At 46.4% G+C, this 16246-nt stretch overlaps 1 protein-coding gene across 1 annotated transcript in view; it reads left to right on the top strand.

Moving 5' to 3' along the window:
• Positions 1-5308: 5308 nt before the first annotated feature.
• Positions 5309-16246, top strand: part of LOC310775951 (uncharacterized protein) — a gene marked incomplete at its 3' end in the record, with an annotated part of 28028 nt that continues 17090 nt past the window's right edge. Inside the window, exon 1 of the mRNA XM_083636073.1 lies at positions 5309-5371. The remainder of the gene's footprint in view (positions 5372-16246) is intronic.

The raw sequence follows: 16246 nt of genomic DNA, 5'->3' as shown, positions 1-16246 counted from the left end.
ACTGATGCTTGTTTTTTATCAGTAGTGTCAACATCAGCGCCGATTGCAGACAGGTACAACTCAAAACGTTGTCTAAATCTCCTCCAATTCTCAGCTACGTTACCCGTCAGCTGGAGGTTGGGTGGTGGGTGTAGTCCTTCCATTTTTTATTTTATTTTTTATTTCGTCTTTTGTCCTCCTCTTCCTGGGAAACAACGAGACTCTGCTGACTGCGTTAGCTTGATGCTAACGTTGATGCTAACGTTAATGCTAACGTTACACACCGCGGCTTATTTTCTTACTTCAAGATCCCACTTCTGACACCATCTGTTGTTTATGTTGAGGGTTCTCTAATAACGACACCGTTGTTACGACTTGAAGTACTTTACTTGGTAGTGCTGGTAAACAGGTTACAGGCATGGAGAGTAGTACGGCTCTGTCAGTCGCTTCCTGACAGCTTCTGAATAACCCCAGTGCGCATGCTCCAACTGTTAGGCTTGCAAGGCAGATCTAGCAAATGCCTATTTGCGCTTATCATTACAGGCTCCATTAGCATCACTGTCTGCTAGTGAGAGTAAACCAGAACTGAAGGTTTTTCCCTCAAACCTGCAGACAGAAGGCAACACAGCTAAGTACTAACTAACTACTTTACACTTTATATATGAACATGAAAACACAGCATGTTGGAAAACAGTTAGAAGAGTGACACATTGTTTCTGCCTGTTTTGGGCCTAAACATCACAAACAGCCACACCTTTAACAGCTGAGTTGTAGATTTCCCCCTGTCCTAGTTTAAATGACAGCTAATGGCAGGCAGTAACATTCACTAAAGATCTGCTGATAACAGTCAGGATTGTATTGTATTGGCTTAAAATATGTGAGATTGTGAATCCGCAATGTTTCTACAAGAACTTCTTCAAAAACGTATTTCTCGCCGAGAAGAGCCTGGTGACCATCGGTTACTCTCTCTCTGTTTCTCTCATTGGTTTCTCTCTCTCTCTCTCTCTCTCTCTCTCTCTCTCTCTCTCTCTCTCTCTCTCTCTCTCTCTCTCTCTCTCTCTCTCTCTCTCTCTCTCTCTCTCTCTCTGCGCAGATTCATTTCTTCACCAAAAGGTAACGTTAGGTCAGCAGCAGCAGGAAGTGTTCTTCAGGCAAACAAACCATATTTGGACATTCAACTGCCAACTAGAAAAAAGAAAAGAGTGAACTTGAGAAGAAGCCTCCTCCTCCAATACATACATGCTCCTCCCTCTGGGTTCATTTCCTTGTTCAGTGTGACGCAGATAACTTTCTCCGGCTGAAGGTATTGTAAAAACTGTTTATTGACAGCTTCCAGTCAGTTTTACTTTCCTGACTGTTATCAGCAGATCTTTAGTGAATGTTACTGCCTGCCATTAGCTGTTATTTAAACTAGGACAGGGGGAAATCTACAACTCAGCTGTTAAAGGTGTGGCTGTTTGTGATGTTTAGGCCCAAAACAGGCAGAAACAATGTGTCACTCTTCTAACTGTTTTCCAACATGCTGTGTTTTCATGTTCATATATAAAGTGTAAAGTAGTTAGTTAGTAATTAGCTGTGTTGCCTTCTGTCTGCAGGTTTGAGGGAAAAACCTTCAGTTCTGGTTTACTCTCACTAGCAGACAGTGATGCTAATGGAGCCTAGTGGTGATGCTAACACGAGGCTTTTGGACCATTTCTTAAGTAAAAAAAAAGTGAAAGTAACCATTTACATTACCCCTGTGTGCTCAGTTGATCAAAATAATTTTATTTGGAAGTCAGATTTTTGTTGTCGCCAGAGATTTCAGCAACTGAGACCAGCCATCTCAACTGATAGAAGCTGGGCTGTGAGTTACCCTCAGGCTCTTCTAAATTCCGTGTCAACACTGCCAGTTGAAGAGCCCTCCCATCGAGCATAGCATTTTCATTAGACAATCTGTGTTGAGCATTAAACTCACCTTATTTCTGCACTTTGAAGTCACAAGTAGGGTCGGGTGGGGCAAACTAATTATATCGGAAGCCTGTTGCGGAAAAAAGTGAGCTGTTCTTTTTTTTTAAGACAAAGTTTGATGAGAATCACCGAGTTGCCTGGAAACAGAGTCCAGACACATGCACACACACACACACACACACACACAGCGCACTGGCATCATTTTGTTTTGTACATACATCCTACAATGCATTTAGACAGACCACCACCGCTCACTTTTTTTCCACAACTAGGCTTCCGATATAATTAGTTTGACACCATTCTTCGATCTGCCTGCAAAACTACTCTGCATAAGCTTGATGTTATCTATCACTCTGCCATCCGTTTCGCTACAAATGCCCCTTTCAGAACTCACCACTGCACTTTATATTCCTCTGTAAACTGGCCATCCTTGCACACCCGTCGCAAAATACACTGGTTCATGCTAATTTATAAAACTCTCCTTGGTCTGTCACCCCCCTACCTGTGTAGTTTGCTGCAAATTGCACCTGCTGCCTAAAACAACATACAACACCCGTTCTGCTAACCTCATCCTGTTGAAAATCCCCAAAACTCATTCTGTAATCGGTCATTCGTCATTTCATTCTGCCGTGCCCACAGATTGGAATGGCTTACAAAAAAGACTAAAACTGGACAATTTCATCTCCAAGTCAGCTTTCAAAGACTCTATCATGGACATATTCACTGACACCTGCAACTGCTTCCTAAACTAACTCTTATCCGCTGCCTGTCTGCTCCGACTGTTTGTTTTGTTTGCTCTGTCTGTCTTGACATGTTTTAACTGTGTTTTAATTTGTTCAAAGTAACTTTGTATTTATTTTATCCCCTACCCCCTATCCATCAAAAGGCTGTGCCTTCTGCCAGGTCGCCATTGTAAATAAGAATTTGTTCTTAATGACTTACCTGGTTAAATAAAGGTTAAAGAAAAAAAGAAAAAGATATTGCAGCTGTGATGGGACGTCAGACAGAAACATCTACTCTCTTATTCTCGCTCTGTGACTGAATTTTAAAGTGATCTGAATTTCTCCTGTAGGCATCTGTACATGTCTGTGTGCTGCTCTGCTGGTTAGTTCCCTGTAGATGATGTGGGTAATGTTTCCATCTAATGGACAAACAGTAGAACTACATCAGCTGATCTGTGGTTTCTGGCCTCAGGTTAGAGTGGTTGCCTGTTGCACACACAGGCTAGAGTGACTAGATTTCTTAACTTCCCCTGAAGTTCTGAGGCCGCACCCTCATATCAAATGTTCACAGAACCAGAGATGAGAAAAGTACACACATTCTTTACTTAGTTATAGTACAGTTAGGCTACTTGTGTAAAAAAAATAGGTACAAGTAGAAGTAGGCTACTGATTCAACTTGTTGACTCAAGTAAAAGTAAAAAAAAGTACAGGCTCATAAAGCATAAAAGTAGAAAAAACTTTCTACTGGCTGTTTCTGTGCAAAGCTCACTGAAACTCACATCTTCTGTGAGTGTCTTTTTAAATATTAAATATAAAATATTAACTTGTTCAACTTTTTCAAGTGTCTGTGTAAAGTTATCCGGTATGCAAGTGTATTGATGTGCACAGACATTTTGGGGGGCAGGTGCTCAACAACCGAAAAAGGGCACCTCTCTCATAATTATTTATTTATAAAAAAAATAAAAATAACATACAGTCCCAGATTAACACAGTGAGGTGCACCTGGGTGACCACACTTGAAGTGCCCCCCTCCTTCTAATTTACATGTTAAAAAAATATAAATGTACTGGCAATAAAGACCACAGATTTACATTAGCTTATTGCTAAAGAACAGGCTCAACACATACAGAAACATGTAAGCTACAATGTGCTAACAAACAAAGATATGTCATTTTATACAGTGAGGTCAAGAAAAATGGTCTTATGAAAGGACTACTATAGGGACTAACATCTTCACACATGAAGACAATTTGCCTCATTGAATCCACAAGTCTCAGCTTTCCAGTTACATTTATGCAATTCCAAGACTGTTGAAATAGAATAAGCAAAAATAACACATTTATACTGCATGCAAAACACTTCATGGTTTTTGCCAAAAACTGCATGGGATTAGCATAAAGTGGGCATGTCTGGAAAGGGGCATTTGTGGGTACCCACAGAACCCATCCTCATTCAGATATCTTGAGGCGAGAGGTCAGGGACGTGTCTCGTAAAAAGGGCACTTATCAGTCAGAGGTTAAAAGGACAGGGGTTTTGGCACCACCTGCAGGTCTAGCTGTGCACTGTGAGTGCAAGCTGGAAATGGCATTGTCATGGTTGGATGACTGGCTGTCAGTCACACTCCTCTCACTGGATTTTTTTTTCATGGAGAAGGCACTTACGTTATTAGTTATTTAAGTATACAGTTGTTTGACTTTTGCTTTGTTTGATTTAATTTATTTAATTATAATACAAATTTAATTAATTTGTCATATTTTTTGAACAGGTTAGATAAATTGGTCAATAATATCACGATTACACATGTAGGCTACTAATACTGTACCTTGTCTTTTCTCTTTATAAAGGAAGGTAAGACTGAAGTATTGTGGGTGGAGGGAAAAAGTGACTTGACTTGGGACTTAACTTGACTAGAACCTGTGACTTGACTTGACTTGACTTGCAAAAAACAAAATGACTTGGGACTCACTTGAGACTTGGACCGAATGACTTAGGACTTACTTGAGACTTGGACCAAAGTGACTTGGTCCCATGTCTGGTATGTACTGTATGTATGTATGTCACTCAGAGATGAGGACATGGACTTGAGACTTGGACTTGAGTCGCACTTAAGTCACACACACAGTGACTTGAGACTTGACTTGATACTCGTCCTCAAAAGACTTGAGACTTGACTTGGAGTTGAAGGTTTGGGACTTGTGAACAATCTTTATTTTTCTTTTTTTACAGTTTTAGATACTGATTTTGTAATTTGATACAAACTGATTGAAAATCGGCGGAGTGTTCCTTAAGGACTTACTGGACATTTTACATGGACTTATTAATTACATGGTAATTTACATGGACCCCACTATATGTTACTTTAAAAGACTTTTACTTTGCACTTTATAATTAATAATTTGAAGATTGTCTTTCTGTCTGCTCCATATTCTGTTATTGCTGTGATCGCTGTGCTGCATACTGCACAAAGACACATTCCTCCTTTGTAACATGTTTACTCACTATGGCTGTTCAAATCATCTTCAAACTTGAAAGCTAGTTGTAATGACTGAGTCCAGCTAACTGTGTGTGTGTGTGTGTGTGTGTGTGTGTGTGTGTGTGTGTGTGTGTGTGTGTGTGTGTGTGTGTGTATATAAAGGTGTTGGCTCTACTATGAGTGAGTGTGAGGAGAGAGAGGAGCGGCTGTCTCTGTCTGGGGAACATGACACCCCAACCAAAGCTAAGAGGTAAGATGAGGATCTCTTACTGTCCATGACATCATTCGAGCTCAGCAGTGACATCATTACAGCTCAGCAGTGACATCATTAGTCTGTTAGCATTACTAAGAAAGTAAATTTGTCTTTGGCTTCTCCCAAATCATCAGTATAAATGGGAGCTGGGGCTCTGTTTGTTCGGGCTCTGTCTGTCCCACTGATGATGTCATCAGGGATGTCATAAATCCACTGATGACATCATCAGTGATGTCATAAATCCCAGTGATGTCACAAATCCACTGATGAGCAAATCTTATAAAAGTACAGGTGTTCCCTGAGTCATTGCCTGTATGGCACAGGAAATGAAAGACGTCTTATAGACAGTTTTAACTTGACAACGTAAACATTCTAAATTTTCGCTAGCTTATTTCCTGTTGCAGTGTTTGCTAATAAAGGAGCTGACAGGAAATAAAGCGAGGTTTCAAACACAATTCCATGAAAACCATCTAAATATATTCTGGCTGGCCTTTTGGACCCTGATTAGATTGAGGGTGCCTCAATCTGCAGTTATGTGTTTAGCCTGTAGTGAGGTATCTGCAGTTCTCTGTTTAAAAAAAAAAAAACACGATTTTTAGACGGACAAGCCCGTCTTTTATTGTCACACGGTTACACATCAACACATGCACGGAGGGCCACAAACACACACATGCTGACGGTGGCCGGTGAAATTTGTCTTCTGCATTTAACCCATTTTTAGCCTGTAGAGCAGTGGTACTCTAACCTTGCTTGCAAGATGGATAACCTCGCGAGATCAAAAGAGATTCTCTTGACGTAATCCATCTTGTCATGCACAGGCAGTTAAGATGATTGGCCGAACCATGCCGGCTCGACGAATCAGCGGCAGCCTTAGGCGGGCTTAGGCTCGTCTGGGCAAGTAGTGGGTACATGGTCTTTGTAGTTCTTTTCACTCGTCAACATGGCTGCCGCCGCGGAAGTGACAGACAGTCTGAATGAAATGTAACGTTCCCAATTCTATGTATTAAATTCTAAAAAACGACCCTCAACATTTGGGAAGGCTAAGCCACACAACTAGTTCGTTTATAATTGAACGTCATGCTTCGAAGGCGACTTTACGACGATGAGGACAGGGAGGACTCAATCAATGATAGACTACCACGGAGATCAGGCACAGGCACCTTCCTCCGGTCGCAAATGTGACGTCAGAGGCATGGCGATCTGATTGGTTGAAGTTAACACGCACCAGCGGTGATAGACAGATGGGTCATCCAATCACCTGCCAAGTAGCTTGGAAAAAGTGCCCGCCTCCGTCAGCGGGTCGGGTTACTGCATTCCCAGATCGACTGGTTTAGTGAAACGTAATGTGGAGCTAATCTGTCCATCTGGCAGCATCAGGTTAGTGGTACTCAACCTTGCCCAACTCAGGAGCCACATTGACCAAAAAAAAATCTTTGCAAGAGCCACAATCCCCCCAAAAATCCCTTTCCTCCTTTTATTTGTTTAGATTTTTATTTAGGCTATTTATTTATTTAACCATAAAGGAGCCGCATGTGGCTCTACAGCAGTGATGCTCAGCCTTGGGTTGAGTATCACTGCTGTAGAGGGTGTGAGGATCTGCGGTTATCTGTTTACCCTTTCTGTGTCAAATATATTGCAGTTGTTTGTGAATTGCAATAACTGTGCCTAGCTACTTGAAGTGTTGGACTTGAGGCTGGTTATTGAGTATGACAGGAGTGATACTGGTTCCCTGTGATTTTATTTGTATTAGGAGTCCTTTTGTTTTGGACACATTAATTTCCAGATCACTTCCCCCGACGCCAGTCCTGCAGTACAGTATAGTGACCTGGCTGGAGTAAGCATCCTGCAGTACAGTGACCTGGCTGGAGTAAGCATCCTGCAGTACAGTATAGTGACCTGGCTGGAGTAAGCATCCTGCAGTACAGTGACCTGGCTGGAGTAAGCATCCTGCAGTACAGTATAGTGACCTGGCTGGAGTAAGCATCCTGCAGTACAGTACAGTGACCTGGCTGGAGTAAGCATCCTGCAGTACAGGACAGTGACCTGGCTGGAGTAAGCATCCTGCAGTACAGTATAGTGACCTGGCTGGAGTAAGCATCCTGCAGTACAGTGACCTGGCTGGAGTAAGCATCCTGCAGTACAGTACAGTGACCTGGCTGGAGTAAGCATCCTGCAGTACAGTATAGTGACCTGGCTGGAGTAAGCATCCTGCAGTACAGTATAGTGACCTGGCTGGAGTAAGCATCCTGCAGTACAGTGACCTGGCTGGAGTAAGCATCCTGCAGTACAGTATAGACCTGGCTGGAGTAAGCATCCTGCAGTATAGTGGCCTGGCTGGAGTAAGCATCCTGCAGTATAGTGACCTGGCTGGAGTAAGCATCCTGCAGTACAGTATGGTGACCTGGCTGGAGTAAGCATCCTGCAGTACAGTATAGCGACCTGGCTGGAGTAAGCATCCTGCAGTACAGTGTCCTGGCTGGAGTAAGCATCCTGCAGTACAGTATAGTGACCTGGCTGGAGTAAGCATCCTGCAGTACAGTGTCCTGGCTGGAGTAAGCATCCTGCAGTACAGTATAGCGACCTGGCTGGAGTAAGCATCCTGCAGTACAGTATAGTGACCTGGCTGGAGTAAGCATCCTGCAGTACAGTAGTAACCTGGCTGGAGTAAGCATCCTGCAGTACAGTGACCTGGCTGGAGTAAGCATCCTACAGTACAGTATAGTGACCTGGCTGGAGTAAGCATCCTGCAGTACAGTATAGTGACCTGGCTGGAGTAAGCATCCTGTAGTACAGTATAGTGACCTGGCTGGAGTAAGCATCCTGCAGTATAGTATAGTGACCTGGCTGGAGTAAGCATCCTGCAGTACAGTATAGTGACCTGGCTGGAGTAAGCATCCTGCAGTACAGTATAGTGACCTGGCTGGAGTAAGCATCCGGCAGTACAGTATAGTGACCTGGCTGGAGTAAGCATCCTGCAGTATAGTGACCTGGCTGGAGTAAGCATCCTGCAGTACAGTGACCTGGCTGGAGTAAGCATCCTGCAGTACAGTGACCTGGCTGGAGTAAGCATCCTGCAGTACAGTATAGTGACCTGGCTGGAGTAAGCATCCTGCAGTACAGGATAATGACCTGGCTGGAGTAAGTATCCTGCAGTACAGTGACCTGGCTGGAGTAAGCATCCTGCAGTACAGTGACCTGGCTGGAGTAAGCATCCTGCAGTACAGTGACCTGGCTGGAGTAAGCATCCTGCAGTACAGTATAGTGACCTGGCTGGAGTAAGCATCCTGCAGTAAAGGATAATGACCTGGCTGGAGTAAGTATCCTGCAGTACAGTATAGTGACCTGGCTGGAGTAAGCATCCTGCAATACAGTATAGTGACCTGGCTGGAGTAAGCATCCTGCAGTACAGTATAGTGACCAGGCTGGAGTAAGCATCCTGCAGTACAGTATAGTGACCTGGCTGGAGTAAGCATCCTGCAGCACAGTATAGTGACCTGGCTGGAGTAAGCATCCTGCAGTACAGTGACCTGGCTGGCATAAGCATCCTGCAGTACAGTATAGTGACCTGGCTGGAGTAAGCATCCGGCAGTACAGTGACCTAGCTGGAGTAAGCATCCTGCATTACAGTATAGTGACCTGGCTGGAGTAAGCATCCTGCAGTACAGTATAGTGACCAGGCTGGAGTAAGCATCCTGCAGTACAGTATAGTGACCTGGCTGGAGTAAGCATCCTGCAGCACAGTATAGTGACCTGGCTGGAGTAAGCATCCTGCAGTACAGTGACCTGGCTGGCATAAGCATCCTGCAGTACAGTATAGTGACCTGGCTGGAGTAAGCATCCTGTAGTACAGTATAGTGACCTGGCTGGTGTAAGCATCCTGTAGTACAGTATAGTGACCTGGCTGGAGTAAGCATCCTGCAGTACAGTATAGTGACCTGGCTGGAGTAAGCATCCTGCAGTATAGTGACCTGGCTGGAGTAAGCATCCTGCAGTACAGTGACCTGGCTGGAGTAAGCATCCTGCAGTACAGTATAGTGACCTGGCTGGAGTAAGCATCCTGCAGTACAGTGACCTGGCTGGAGTAAGCATCCTGCAGTACAGTATAGTGACCTGGCTGGAGTAAGCATCCTACAGTACAGTATAGTGACCTGGCTGGAGTAAGCATCCTGCAGTACAGTATAGTGACCTGGCTGGAGTAAGCATCCTGCAGTACAGTGACCTGGCTGGAGTAAGCATCCTACAGTACAGTACAGTGACCTGGCTGGAGTAAGCATCCTGCAGTACAGTGAGTACAGTGACCTGGCTGGAGTAAGCATCCTGCAGTACAGTATAGTGACCTGGCTGAGTAAGTATCCTGCAGTACAGTATAGTGACCTGGCTGGAGTAAGCATCCTGCAGTACAGTACAGTGACCTGGCTGGAGTAAGCATCCTGCAGTATAGTATAGTGACCTGGCTGGAGTAAGCATCCTGCAGTACAGTATAGTGACATGGCTGGAGTAAGCATCCTGCAGTACAGTATAGTGACATGGCTGGAGTAAGCATCCTGCAGTACAGTATAGTGACATGGCTGGAGTAAGCATCCTGCAGTACAGTATAGTGACATGGCTGGAGTAAGCATCCTGCAGTACAGTATAGTGACCTGGCTGGAGTAAGCATCCTGCAGTACAGTACAGTGACCTGGCTGAGTAAGTATCCTGCAGTACAGTATAGTGACCTGGCTGGAGTAAGCATCCTACAGTACAGTACAGTGACCTGGCTGGAGTAAGCATCCTGCAGTACAGTGACCTGGCTGGAGTATGCATCCTGCAGTACAGTATAGTGACCTGGCTGGAGTAAGCATCCTGCAGTACAGTGACCTGGCTGGGATAAGCATCCTGCAGTACAGTATAGTGACCTGGCTGGAGTAAGCATCCTACAGTACAGTATAGTGACCTGGCTGGAGTAAGCATCCCACAGTACAGTATAGTGACCTGGCTGGAGTAAGCATCCTGCAGTACAGTATAGTGACCTGGCTGAGTAAGTATCCTGCAGTACAGTATAGTGACCTGGCTGGAGTAAGCATCCTGCAGTAGTGACCTGGCTGGAGTAAGCATCCTGCAGTACAGTATAGTGACCTGGCTGGAGTAAGCATCCTGCAGTACAGTATTGCGACCTGGCTGGAGTAAGCACCCTTCAGTACAGTGAGTACAGTGACCTGGCTGGAGTAAGCATCCTGCAGTACAGTATAGTGACCTGGCTGAGTAAGTATCCTGCAGTACAGTATAGTGACCTGGCTGGAGTAAGCATCCTACAGTACAGTACAGTGACCTGGCTGGAGTAAGCATCCTGCAGTACAGTGACCTGGCTGGAGTAAGCATCCTGCAGTACAGTATAGTGACCTGGCTGGAGTAAGCATCCTACAGTACAGTATAGTGACCTGGCTGGAGTAAGCATCCTGCAGTACAGTGACCTGGCTGCAGTAAGCATCCTGCAGTACAGTACAGTGACCTGGCTGGAGTAAGCATCCTGCAGTACAGTATAGTGACCTGGCTGGAGTAAGCATCCTGCAGTACAGTATAGTGACCTGGCTGGAGTAAGTATCCTGCAGTACAGTATAGTGACCTGGCTGGAGTAAGCATCCTGCAGTACAGTATAGTGACCTGGCTGGAGTAAGTATCATGCAGTACAGTATAGTGACCTGGCTGGAGTAAGCATCCTGCAGTACAGTATAGTGACCTGGCTGGAGTAAGCATCCTGTAGTACAGTATAGTGACCTGGCTGGAGTAAGCATCCTGCAGTATAGTATAGTGACCTGGCTGGAGTAAGCATCCGGCAGTACAGTATAGTGACCTGGCTGGAGTAAGCATCCTGCAGTACAGTATAGTGACCTGGCTGGAGTAAGCATCCTGCAGTACAGTATAGTGACCTGGCTGGAGTAAGCATCCTGCAGTACAGTATAGTGACCTGGCTGGAGTAAGCATCCTGCAGTACAGTATAGTTACCTGGCTGGAGTAAGCATCCGGCAGTACAGTATAGTGACCTGGCTGGAGTAAGCATCCTGCAGTACAGTGACCTGGCTGGAGTAAGCATCCTGCAGCACAGTATAGTGACCTGGCTGGAGTAAGCATCCTGCAGTACAGTGACCTGGCTGGAGTAAGCATCCTGCAGTACAGTATAGTGACCTGGCTGGAGTAAGCATCCTGCAGTACAGTATAGTGACCTGGCTGGAGTAAGCATCCTGCAGTACAGTATAGTGACCTGGCTGGAGTAAGCATCCTGCAGTACAGTGACCTGGCTGGAGTAAGCATCCTGCAGTACAGTATAGTGACCTGGCTGGAGTAAGCATCCTGCAGTACAGTGACCTGGCTGGAGTAAGCATCCTGCAGTACAGTATAGTGACCTGGCTGGAGTAAGCATCCTGCAGTACAGTATAGTGACCTGGCTGGAGTAAGCATCCTGCAGTACAGTACAGTGACCTGGCTGGAGTAAGCATCCTGCAGTACAGTATAGTGACCTGGCTGGAGTAAGCACCTTGCAGTATAGTATAGTGACCTGGCTGGAGTAAGCATCCTACAGTACAGTACAGTGACCTGGCTGGAGTAAGCATCCTGCAGTACAGTATAGTAACCTGGCTGGAGTAAGCACCTTGCAGTATAGTATAGTGACCTGGCTGGAGTAAGCATCCTGCAGTACAGTACAGTGACCTGGCTGGAGTAAGCATCCTGCAGTACAGTATAGTGACCTGGCTGGAGTAAGCATCTTCCAGTATAGTATAGTGACCTGGCTGGAGTAAGCATCCTGCAGTACAGTACAGTGACCTGGCTGGAGTAAGCATCCTGCAGTACAGTACAGTGACCTGGCTGGAGTAAGCATACTGCAGTACAGTATAGTGACCTGGCTGGAGTAAGCATCCTGCAGTACAGTATAGCGACCTGGCTGGAGTAAGCATCCTGCAGTATAGTGACCTGGCTGGAGTAAGCATCCTGCAGTACAGTATAGCGACCTGGCTGGAGTAAGCATCCTGCAGTACAGTATAGCGACCTGGCTGGAGTAAGCATCCTGCAGTACAGTATAGTGACCTGGCTGGAGTAAGCATCCTACAGTATAGTATAGTGACCTGGCTGGAGTAAGCATCCTACAGTATAGTATAGTGACCTGGCTGGAGTAAGCATCCTACAGTATAGTATAGTGACCTGGCTGGAGTAAGCATCCTGCAGTACAGTATAGTGACCTGGCTGGAGTAAGCATCCTGCAGTACAGTATAGCGACCTGGCTGGAGTAAGCACCCTTCAGTACAGTGAGTACAGTGCTGGAGTAAGCATCCTGCAGTACAGTATAGTGACCTGGCTGGAGTAAGTATCTTGCAGTACAGTATAGTGACCTGGCTGGAGTAAGCATCCTGCAGTACAGTATAGCGACCTGGCTGGAGTAAGCACCCTTCAGTACAGTGAGTACAGTGCTGGAGTAAGCATCCTGCAGTACAGTATAGTGACCTGGCTGGAGTAAGTATCTTGCAGTACAGTATAGTGCCCTGGCTGGAGTAAGCATCCTACAGTACAGTACAGTGACCTGGCTGGAGTAAGCATCCTACAGTGACCTGGCTGGAGTAAGCATCCTGCAGTACAGTACAGTGACCTGGCTGGAGTAAGCATCCTATAGTACAGTATAGTGACCTGGCTGGAGTAAGCATCCTACAGTACAATACAGTGACCTGGCTGGAGTAAGCATCCTGCAGTACAGTACAGTGACCTGGCTGGAGTAAGCATCCTACAGTACAGTATAGTGACCTGGCTGGAGTAAGCATCCTACAGTACAGTACAGTGACCTGGCTGGAGTAAGCATCCTGCAGTACAGTACATTGACCTGGCTGGAGTAAGCATCCTACAGTACAGTATAGTGACCTGGCTGGAGTAAGCATCCTGCAGTACAGTATAGTGACCTGGCTGGAGTAAGCATCCTGCAGTACAGTATAGCGACCTGGCTGGAGTAAGCATCCTACAGTACAGTATAGTGACCTGGCTGGAGTAAGCATCCTGCAGTACAGTATAGTGACCTGGCTGGAGTAAGCATCCTGCAGTACAGTATAGTGACCTGGCTGCAGTAAGCATCCTACAGTACAGTATAGTGACCTGGCTGGAGTAAGCATCCTACAGTATAGTGACCTGGCTGGAGTAAGCATCCTGCAGTACAGTATAGTGACCTGGCTGGAGTAAGCATCCTGCAGTACAGTATAGTGACCTGGCTGCAGTAAGCATCCTGCAGTACAGTACAGTGACCTGGCTGGAGTAAGCATCCTGCAGTACAGTATAGTGACCTGGCTGCAGTAAGCATCCGGCAGTACAGTATAGTGACCTGGCTGGAGTAAGCATCCTGCAGTACAGTATAGTGACCTGGCTGGAGTAAGCATCCTACAGTACAGTGACCTGGCTGGAGTAAGCATCCTGCAGTACAGTATAGTGACCTGGCTGGAGTAAGCATCCTGCAGTACAGTATAGCGACCTGGCTGGAGTAAGCATCCTGCAGTACAGTATAGTGACCTGGCTGGAGTAAGTATCCTGCAGTACAGTATAGTGACCCGGCTGGAGTAAGCATCCTGCAGTACAGTATAGTGACCCGGCTGGAGTAAGCACCCTTCAGTACAGTGAGTACAGTGCTGGAGTAAGCATCCTGCAGTACAGTGACCTGGCTGGAGTAAGCATCCTGCAGCACAGTATAGTGACCTGGCTGGAGTAAGTATCCTGCAGTACAGTATAGTGACCCGGCTGGAGTAAGCATCCTGCAGTACAGTATAGTGACCTGGCTGGTGTAAGCATCCTGCAGTACAGTGACCTGGCTGGAGTAAGCATCCTGCAGTACAGTATAGTGACCTGGCTGGAGTAAGCATCCTGCAGTACAGTGACCTGGCTGGAGTAAGCATCCTGCAGTACAGTGACCTAGCTGGAGTAAGCATCCTGTATTACAGTATAGTGACCTGGCTGGAGTAAGCATCCTGCAGTACAGTATAGCGACCTGGCTGGAGTAAGCATCCTGCAGTACAGTATAGTGACCTGGCTGGAGTAAGCATCCTACAGTATAGTATAGTGACCTGGCTGGAGTAAGCATCCTACAGTATAGTATAGTGACCTGGCTGGAGTAAGCATCCTACAGTATAGTATAGTGACCTGGCTGGAGTAAGCATCCTGCAGTACAGTATAGTGACCTGGCTGGAGTAAGCATCCTGCAGTACAGTATAGCGACCTGGCTGGAGTAAGCACCCTTCAGTACAGTGAGTACAGTGCTGGAGTAAGCATCCTGCAGTACAGTATAGTGACCTGGCTGGAGTAAGTATCCTGCAGTACAGTATAGTGACCTGGCTGGATTAAGCATCCTACAGTACAGTACAGTGACCTGGCTGGAGTAAGCATCCTACAGTGACCTGGCTGGAGTAAGCATCCTGCAGTACAGTACAGTGACCTGGCTGGAGTAAGCATCCTATAGTACAGTATAGTGACCTGGCTGGAGTAAGCATCCTACAGTACAGTACAGTGACCTGGCTGGAGTAAGCATCCTGCAGTACAGTATAGTGACCTGGCTGGAGTAAGCATCCTGCAGTACAGTATAGTGACCTGGCTGGAGTAAGCATCCTACAGTATAGTATAGTGACCTGGCTGGAGTAAGCATCCTACAGTATAGTATAGTGACCTGGCTGGAGTAAGCATCCTACAGTATAGTATAGTGACCTGGCTGGAGTAAGCATCCTGCAGTACAGTATAGTGACCTGGCTGGAGTAAGCATCCTGCAGTACAGTATAGCGACCTGGCTGGAGTAAGCACCCTTCAGTACAGTGAGTACAGTGCTGGAGTAAGCATCCTGCAGTACAGTATAGTGACCTGGCTGGAGTAAGTATCCTGCAGTACAGTATAGTGACCTGGCTGGAGTAAGCATCATATAGTACAGTATAGTGACCTGGCTGGAGTAAGCATCCTGCAGTACAGTATAGTGACCTGGCTGGAGTAAGCATCCTGCAGTACAGTATAGTGACCTGGCTGGAGTACGCATCCTGCAGTACAGTATAGTGACCTGGCTGGAGTAAGCATCCTGCAGTACAGTATAGTGACCTGGCTGGAGTAAGCATCCTGCAGTACAGTATAGTGACCTGGCTGGAGTAAGCATCCTGCAGTACAGTATAGTGACCTGGCTGGAGTAAGCATCCTGCAGTACAGTGACCTGGCTGGAGTAAGCATCCTGCAGTACAGTATAGTGACCTGGCTGGAGTAAGCATCCTGCAGTACAGTATAGTGACCTGGCTGGAGTAAGCATCCTGCAGTACAGTATAGTGACCTGGCTGGAGTAAGCATCCTGCAGTACAGTGACCTGGCTGGAGTAAGCATCCTGCAGTACAGTATAGTGACCTGGCTGCAGTAAGCATCCTGCAGTACAGTATAGTAACCTGGCTGGAGTAAGCATCCTGCAGTACAGTATAGTGACCTGGCTGGAGTAAGCATCCTGCAGTACAGTATAGTGAACTGGCTGGATGTGTGGTATAGTCTTCCAGGAGAAGACAACCAAGACCATATCATCAGCATATTTAAACATTTCACATCAAATCAACAGTGATTCTGTGCGTGCCCTGCCCGTCCGCATGTCCTTGAGTGCCCACCGCCCGGGTGGGGTCGGCAAAAGGGCCTTTCTGTGTGGAGTTTGCATGTTCTCCCTGTGCCTCCCGGGGGTTTCCTTCATATAGGAACCCCTTCACCAAAACATGCAATATCCTGGTTGCTAATGTGGTTCCTTCTCTGGTCGTTAAGGGTGCCTGTTCGGACGGAGGGGAACTGGTTGGAATAGCGTGAACCCCTCACGTGCTATGTCCTACCGGTGAAGCTTCCCCTGTCAGGTGAAAAGAAGCGGCTGGC

Source organism: Poromitra crassiceps (assembly GCF_964638095.1).
Source record: "Poromitra crassiceps genome assembly, chromosome: 4".
Classification (NCBI taxonomy): Eukaryota; Metazoa; Chordata; class Actinopteri; order Beryciformes; family Melamphaidae; genus Poromitra; species Poromitra crassiceps.
Note: the sequence above shows the minus strand (reverse complement) of the source record. Positions and strands in the feature narration are given on the sequence as shown.